Source organism: Eptesicus fuscus, chromosome 10 (assembly GCF_027574615.1).
Source record: "Eptesicus fuscus isolate TK198812 chromosome 10, DD_ASM_mEF_20220401, whole genome shotgun sequence".
Lineage (NCBI taxonomy): Eukaryota > Metazoa > Chordata > Mammalia > Chiroptera > Vespertilionidae > Eptesicus > Eptesicus fuscus.
In genome coordinates this window covers 11,728,480-11,737,224 of record NC_072482.1, presented here as the reverse complement: position 1 = coordinate 11,737,224, position 8,745 = coordinate 11,728,480, and the positions used below count along the sequence as shown (strand labels likewise).

Sequence of the window (8,745 nt, the reverse complement as noted above, 5' to 3'; positions counted from 1 at the left end):
AAAAATGAAGTTCCTCAGTTAGGAGATTTGTTAAATTATTTATGATGGGTCCCCACAGTGGAATGCCACTAAGCTGTTAAGAATGCAGTGGAGCCCTAGCCAGTTTGGCTCAGTGGATGGAGCGTCGGACTGTGGACTGAAGGGTCCTGGGTTCAATTCCGGTCAAGGACACATGCCCAGGTTGGGTGCTCGATCCCCAGTAGGGGGCATGCAGGAGGCAGCCAATCAATGATTTGCTCTCATCATTGATGTTTCTCTCACTCCTCCCTTCCTCTCTGAAATCAATAAAAATATATTTTAAAAAAAGAATACAGAGGATCTCTATATGCTGATGTAGAAAGATGTCCATTGTAAAGTTATTTTTAAAAGTCACATTATAGAATGATATGTATAGAATATTCCTATTTTTATAAAATGTTAAGGACTGTTATTGAGGTGTTCCCTTTTTGCAGGGAGGTAACCACTTTTTATACTCTATACTTCTATATTCTTTACTTTTAATAAGCATGTAAGGAATGAGTTAAGAGAACATATTCATGAAGGAATTTTCTGTGCTTATAAGGGAGAAGGAGGAGGAGGTTGGCCAGAGAAGAGAACTGATTAATTCATATGAGAAACATCAGTCATATTTTTGAGTCAGAAATGTCTGGAATGGTAACAAAGAGGGAACAGAGGGAAGTTGAGGCCATTTGGTGGAGGTTTCAAAGGTAATGAGAAAGAGCTTACATTTGATTTGAAAAATGATCTGTAAAATGGGGGAAATAATAGTACCTAGTTCATTGGGTTGTGGTGAGGATGGATTAAATAATGCATATAAAATGTTTAGAACAGTGACTGACACATAGTAAGCTCAATATTAGCTACTAGAGGCCCAATGCACGAAATTTGTGCAAGGGACTCGGCCCCCGCCACCTCGGCTTCTTCCAGAAGGTCATCTGGAAGGACATCTGGAACGACGTCCAGTCTAATTAGCATATTACGCTCTTATTATTATAGATTATTCAATGAAAATACATTATCTTTTTTTAAAAATTGATTTCAGAGGAGAAGGGAGAGGGAGAGAGATAGAAATATCAATGATGAGAGAGAATCATTGATAGGCTGCCTCCTGCATGCCCCTTACTAGGGGATCAAGCCCGCAACCCAGGCATGTGCCCTGACCCGGAGTCGAACCTTGACTTCCTGGTTCATAGGTTGAACCTCAACCACTGAGCCATGCTGGTCGGGCTACATTATCGTTTGTAGGCCTTTGTTGTCTTTATTATGTACGATGATGATTCTGCACACCTCACTGACAGATCAAGTGACTTTGGTTTTTCCAGTAGTGTGGATGGTTAGCTCAACCATTCCTGTTCTTCAGCTTTGATCCTCCCACCTACTAACACTTAGTATTAAAGAATAAAATACTGAAGAGTTACAATTTTAGAGTGCTAGACACATGATGTCCTATGAGTTGCTATTGATTTTGTTTACCAATATTATCGTATATACTAATTAACATTTGGGGTTTGTGGAAAAAAAGAGGGGAATAGGTAATTTGGGGGGAAAGCATCATTTTCTGTGGAATAGATATGTCACTATTCACTGAATGTGTTAATTTTGTTAGCAGTGCTGTGTAATGAGCCATATTAACTGCAACACCTACATTGACAGCCAGCATTCGGCTTGTGAAATCTTTTAGAAAACAGAAATCTGGCAAGAAGTATTCCTGGAGCAGTTGAAATAGTGTGTTTTTTTTTTTTTTGTGGGAAAATTTCATAGAACAAATAAAGAAGAAAACATTTCTTAAAAAAAAAAATTGTTTCATACTTGAGAGCCACGAGAAAAGATGTTTTACCTGTGAACTGAAATGTGACAGTGTAATTTTGTAGGGCTTTAGATTTCTCTTTGTTTTTCAGCTTTTTATTTAAGTTTGTCATTTAAAGAATTTCAAGGTGTGTTTATATTTGATGAAAAAATTGTAAGTATAAATTTTTATGCTATAAAATTAATCTATTTTAAGAATGATGACTTTCTCAGACTATAGTATATACTATATTCTAATCTAAATTATTTCCCCCTTCTTCTTCTAGTTGAAACCTATCTTAGAACATATAAAACATTCTTGAGGTTTTTTTTTTGTTTGTTTTTTTTTAAAACCTTCAGCAGAAATAAAAGAAAAGTTTATATTTAAGCATAGTACTTGGCACTTGACGTGTTTAGTAAATTTTTATGGAATAGGCCCTGCCAGTTAGCTCAGTTCGTTGAAGCATCATCCCGACACGCCAAGTGCAATTTTGATTCCTGGTCAGGGCACATACAAGAAGCAACCAATGAATGCATAAATAGGTGGAACAACAAATCAATGTTTCTTTCCTCCCTTCTTTCTCTCTGAAATCAATAAATACAAAATTTAAAAAATGAATAAGTTAATATATGCACAAATGAAAAATATTCTGAATTTGGACTTCACAGTCTGTGATTTGGGCACAGTCTAGCATTGGTGTATAAAGGCCCTTTGTTTAACCCCCTTCCTGTGCCCAGTTTCCTCTCCCACCCTACAAGCACCCTTTCTAATGTGTTTGCTATATGTCTTTGATCCTATATGTATCTTTAATTCCAAAATTCCTCATTATGTCATACTACTGTAGAATTTAGCTATAGAATTCTCCCTGTAAAAATGCTATAGATCTTGCTCTGGTTTTTACTTTTTTCACTTAGCATTGATTTAAGAGCTAAGTAAGTTTTTGGATGTATATTGGCTAATTGGTCCTAATTGCAGCATAGTATTCCATGGTGTGCATCCATTCCCATAGTGATGGGTGCCTAGGCTACCATAAACAGTGCTACCAATAAACAGTCTTGTACATGTCCATTATGGATGTGTTTGAGAATTTCTTCGTGATACAGACTCAGTATTTGTGCTTTCGCAGTGTTTGTGCTTTCTTTTCCTAAGGAAGCAATACAGTTTTTTAAGTGTTTTCCGTGGCATTGTGAAATAAATATTTTTAGGTTGTTGAATGGTGTGTCAGTTTACGTCCCATAGGCATTGTATTCCCCATCACCCCAGCACCTGGTATTGTCCACATTTCTAATTTTTGCCATTTAATAATGTCTCATTTTAATTTATATTTTCTTATTCTTAGTGAGTTTGAGCATTTCTTCATATTCTAGTTAGCTGTTTCCTTTCTGTGAAGTAAGCATGAAACAATAAACATAGTATATTTACTTTCTTAATCTGGAGGAACTTTTGGTTATGCATTATATTTTGTGAGATATTAACGCATTTTCTCAGACTTCAAAAAGGAAAAAACATCAAATTTTATATAAAAGTTTAAAGTGTGTTTTCTTCCTGATGGCAAGAACCGATGAAGCAAACATTTTTAAGCATTCAACTTGAAAGCCATAAAATATGCTACAATTAAACCACCTGTCTAATCTATTCTCATTGTCTTTATTTATGCTGAAAATTGAGAGCAAGTGTTTTTACTAGAATAGATTTGGTTGGAAAGTGCTTCAGCATATTAGACATTTTATTTTTATTTTTTTTTAAATATATTTTATTGATTTTTTACAGAGAGGAAGAGAGAGGAATAGAGAGTTAGAAACATCAATGAGAGAGAAACATCGATCAGCTGCCTCTTGCACACCCCCTATTGGGGATGTGCCCGCAACCAAGGCACATGCCCCTGACCGGAATCGAACCTGGGACCCTTGAGTCCGAAGGCCGACGCTTTATCCACTGAGCCACACCGGTTTCGGCATATTAGACATTTTAAAAGTCATACTTGGCTCAGCCTGGGTGTCTCAGTGGTTAAGCATTGACCTATGAACCAGGAAGTCATGGTTCAATTCCTGGTCAAGGTATATGCCTGGGTTGTGGGCTCGATCCCCACATGATCTCCAGTGTGAGGCGTGCAAGAGGCAGCCAATCAATGATTCTCTCTCATCGTTGATGTTTCTGTATCTCTCTCCCTCTCCCTTCCTCTCTGAAATCAATAAAAATATGTTTGGGAAAAAAAACAAAATAAAAGTCACCCCTAGACAAAAATCAGTAGAAGATTATTTTTATAAAAACCTCAAATCCAGCAGTTTCCCTCTGTTTACAGTGCTCCAAATGTCATAAAACTGAGTAAATAGCAGGCAACACCTCTGCTTGCCTTTCCATGAAGAGCCTATCACGTGATCAATAACTAAATACTTAACACTCATTGACTCTAAGTAGGTTATATTAAGTATGATAAACAAGTACCAGATTATACTTCCAGTTTTTCTGTGAAAGGGCCATAGAAAATATAGATGTAAAGTATTTGAGGATAGAGAAAAGCATATTTCCTAATTGAGATGCAGCTTCTTGGGATATTAGAGAAAGCTGGGCAGCAGTTGTTTCAGATTTGGACATGAATTCCCCTATTTGTTCAGTCTTCAGGAGAGGATAAAGACTGACTCAGAATGCTTTTTCCCTTGTTCCAACAGATTCACAATATTTGTGCTTTCCTTTCCTAAGGAAGCAACATGGTGTTTTAAGTGTTTTCAGTTCTGACTAAAATGTGATGCAATCAGGTTTTTCTGTTGACTTTGGTTTAGCATCTGCTTAACTGAGTGAAAAGGGAAATTTAATTTGTGATGTGTTTGACGTAGCTATAAACCATGAACTTTTCCCAATAATACATAATATGTTAAAATGTTTTCTTCCATTTTTCTCTTTTTGCTGGTGTTGTAGTTATGACTTTTGAGTATCTATGAGCAGAACATTTTTCCTGCTCTTATTTTTTTTCAGTCACACTCTATGCTAAGATGTAGAATTTTCCAAGTACTTTGATATTGCTCTGTCTTGAAAATTTATTTTTCTTTCATTATTCCCCCCCACCCCCCTCAGAAATCTTGCTTGGAAAATTTTATTTTTAGATGTTATTTTAAAAATATATTTTATTGATTTTTTAGAGAGGAAGGGAGAGGGATAGAAACTTAGAAACATCGATGAGAGAGAAAATCCATCAGCTGCCTCCTGCACACCTCCTACTTGGGATGTGACCGCAACCAAGGTACATGACCTTGACCAGAATTGAACCTTGGACCTTTCAGTCCTCAGGCCGACGCTCTATCCACTGAGCCAAACCAGTTAGGGCTAGATGTGATTTTAAAACATCCTTTTTAGCCTTTCAAGAATCTTAAAAAAATTTTTTTAATTCAAACCGAGGATATGTTTTTATTGATTTGAGAGAGAGAAATATCAATTGGTTGCCTCTCAAATGCGCCCCACTGGGGATTAAACCCACAACCTTTTGGTGTACTGGAGGACACTCCAACCAATGGGGCTACCTGGCCAGGGCAAGAGTCTTTTAAAATTCAATATTTATCAATACTAAGCCTATATAAAGTATACTACTCACTCCCCCCAACGTTCTGCCTCTCCTCCAGTTACCTCCATTTTCTACTCTTAGAGCTATTTCTTTTGATATTTAATGCCATTTTTCTAAACATTGGTCTTAGACTGCTATTTTTAAAAATATATTTTTATTGATTTATTGAGTTTAGAGAGGAAGGGAGAGGGAGAGAGAGAGATATAAACATCAATGATGAGAGAGAATCATTGGCTGCTTACGCCCCACACTGGGGATTGAGCCCGCAACCCGGGCATATGGACTGACCAGAATTGCACCGTGACCTCCCCATTCATAGGTCAATGCTCAACCACTGAGCCACACTGGCCAGGCCTTAGACTGCTATTTTAAAAAATCTGTACAGATTGTTCTCTAGACCTGCTCAGCTACTATCTTGGGATCTACCTTCTCACATATCCTAGGTATTTCGCTCACCTCCCTATGTTGAGAGCCCCCTGTTTCCTGGACCCCATATCTTCCTCCTTTATTGTTGATACTTGAAGCAATTCTTCCATAAAATTTCTAAGAGGGTGCACGGGGTATAAATTTATTTGTGAATCTACATATGTGAAAATTTCTTCATTTTCTCTCATAGTTTCCCTGGGTATAGAATTCTAGATTGAATGGTATTTTCTTTTGAGTTTAACAAATATTGTTTTATTGGTTTCTTGCTTCTGTTAATGATAATCAAAGTCTGATGGTATTTAGAGTCATGATTTTTCCCCCTCCTTGATTGCTTTTAGGATCTTATCTTTGTCCCTGGTGATAATCAGCCTCACTGGAGGTCTTGTTTTATCTATTGTGCTAGGCACACGAGGGCTTCAATTTGGATTTTTCATTTCTGAGATTTTTCTTAAATTCTTAAATTCAAACCAAATTTCTCCTTCTCCCCCAGTTTTCCTATTCTTTCTCTCTCGAACTCTTATTATTTGTATTTGGAACTTAGATGCTGATGGGTACTTTAATTTTCTATCTTTTCCATTTTTTATCTTTTTGTCTCTTTGCTCTACTTTCTCGAAGATGTCTTAAACTTCATCTTCAGACTCTTCTAGTAAGTTTTATATTTCTACTATCCTATTTTCAATTTTCAAGAGTTAATGTTGCTTTTTAATAGTTTTCTATTTTTGTTTTATGGATGAAATAGTTCTCTTCTGAGTATGTTAATTATAATTTTAAAAATATTTCTTCAGCCTCCTATACCATCTCTATTTCCTTGATTATTTGTTTTGGTTTTTTATTTAAATGTATAACCATGGCTATCTTACTCATATTCCAGAATGAACCATGGAAAAACTGAAAGCTGAATTTGCTACATTGGGGGCTTCTGAAAGTTAACTGGTGGTTTCCATTATAAAGTGATTAGCCAGGGACCCAACTTTTGGGGGTGGGGTGGGGGTTACCTGTAGCAGTCAGTATTTGTAGATATTTTTCTCTTGGCCAGGTTCTCCTCCAGAGAGAATGCTTCAGTCATTGACTTACACACCTGGCTGCAACATTTGGGGAGCTGCGTGGGGAAAGAGCTGGGGATATTTACCTTTCAGGTTTCCATTAATCCCCAGATTTTTAGACTGGTAGGGCTGCCCATTGTTGTGCTTAAGTACAGAGTCTCTTCAGTTTCCAGAGAACACACTTCCTGTCCTCTGACCAGTGGATACCTGGAGTTAAGGAGGGAACCTTGGGGTGGAACTTTTACCCTCTTCTCCTTTTTTTAGGCCTACCTGCATTCTCCACTTTCAGAAGCATTCTGAGCTTTTCTGGTTTATCCCAACACAATTCGTTTTGTTTGGGGCTTTTCCTTAACATGCTTATAGCTTTTGCTTTCTTTGCTCTGCTAAATCAAATAACCATTTGCGTTTTAGCTTCCGAAAACTTTGTTATCGTATTTTTCTATTCTTTGTCTTTGTGTATTTTATGTTTTTAATTCCATTTTAATGGAGTTATGGGGAGGACAGAGGTAAATGCAGAAGTATTTAGTGCATTATGTTTCATGGAATATTCAAGCTTATTTCGTTGATGCCTTGTTTCAACATAAGACTTATTGCAGTGATTTTCAACCCGTCTGTCATGGCACACTGTGCCACAAGAATTTTTAAAACATGCAAGACCTATTTAGTCAAGGGCACTGATCTCTTTTCCCTTAGATTGTCAAATTAAAAAAGTGACAATAATAGCTGTCTGGTGTGAATGAATCAAAATTATACTGCCCAGCTGGTGTGACTCCGTAGTTGAGCGTCGACCCATGAACCAGGAGGTCACGGTTTGATTCCTGGTCAGGGTACATGCCTGGGATGTGGGCTCAATCCCTAGTAGAGGCCATGCAGGAGGCAGCTAGTCAATGATTCTTATCATTTATGTTTCTATCTCTCTGCCCCTCTCCCTTCCTCTCTTTGAAAAAAAAAATAAAAATTATCCCTTTTTTGTTGTTAGATAGACAAAAAATATAATTTTTGGTGTGCCACAGAATTTTTTTATTTTTATTGATTGTCAAATGATCTGTAATTGAAATATTTTCCTTTGTACTTCTTAACTAGCCGGGCATTCCCCTCCACCACTGTTGATGTCATCTATGATGTCATGAGGGTAGCGGCCATCAACATTGCAGCCTACAGATGGGGCAGTCCCCAGGATCTCTTTTATGGCTCCAGAGAGTTCTCTAACTTAAGATCGGTGCCTCATCTGTCCGGCAATGTTGACATTCTCATCAAAAGTGATATTTCCACTGTGCTTACTGCTTTTTTGCTTCTTTCTGTCTCATGGCAGTTCTTTGAGGGCTTTGATGATCAGGGCCGAGGCAGAAGGCACCACCTCAATCTCGACCTCTCTGTTCTGAATGGTCAGTTTCACTGTAATCCTCAGACCCTTCCAATCACTGGTTGCGTTGTTAATATCATCACCAATGCTTTTTGGATACAAGCCTAGGGGACCAAGGCAGATGTGGCACCGACTTCATCATCATTGAGCCTTAGGTATACAACTTTGATCCCCTTGGGATTGAACTTCTGTGGCATGGTGGAGGTGGGTGGTATCAGATGAACCCAGATTCGGAAAGACTGAAAAAGTTGCACCTATGCCTCCTGAGCCCAAAGCTGAAAGTGTGCCGCAGAATTTTAGAAGTTAGTTTATGTGTGGCGTTAGATGAAAAAGGTTGAAAATCGCTGGCTTATAGCAATTGCAGAATTTTGCTACAGTAGCAGAATTCTAGGGTACATAAATTCATTTGGTTTTTGCTACCCTCATGGATTAATGCCTAACCTATAGCTTGCTGTTAGAGAATGACATCTAACTGATTTTAGGAAGTTTACAGGTAGAATAACAAATTTAGGTTGTCTCTTAAATGTTCCTTATGCAGATGTGGAAACAGACACCTGTTTCAGCTGAGAAG

At 37.6% G+C, this 8,745-nt stretch overlaps 1 pseudogene; it reads right to left on the bottom strand.

Annotated features, from left to right (window-relative positions):
* Nucleotides 1-7,886: 7,886 nt before the first annotated feature.
* On the bottom strand, nucleotides 7,887-8,371 carry LOC114228841 (60S ribosomal protein L12-like; annotated as a pseudogene).
* Between the last annotated feature and the right edge of the window lie 374 nt (nucleotides 8,372-8,745).